Genomic DNA, 215 nt, shown 5'->3' with positions numbered 1-215 from the left:
CAAGAGAGTCGGCCGGGGAAGGGGGCGGCGGGGGGTGTGGAATCATGGTTGTGGCGGGCCCCGGAGACACGGAGCACGCACCCCGGAGAGAAGGATATGGATTGCCCTGGCTCCGGGCGGGGTGCAGGGGGCCCCGGACCCGCTAGACAGCGTGCGGTTTTGGGCCGGCGCTGGCAGGGTCCCCGGGCCGATCGAGTCGGGAGCGGGGGGGGGGG

The sequence above is a fragment of the Fonticula alba genome (genome assembly GCF_000388065.1).
Source record: "Fonticula alba strain ATCC 38817 unplaced genomic scaffold supercont2.6, whole genome shotgun sequence".
NCBI classification, from domain to species: domain Eukaryota; order Rotosphaerida; family Fonticulaceae; genus Fonticula; species Fonticula alba.
The sequence above is the reverse complement of the archived record's forward strand: the minus strand, read 5'-3'. Positions refer to the sequence as shown.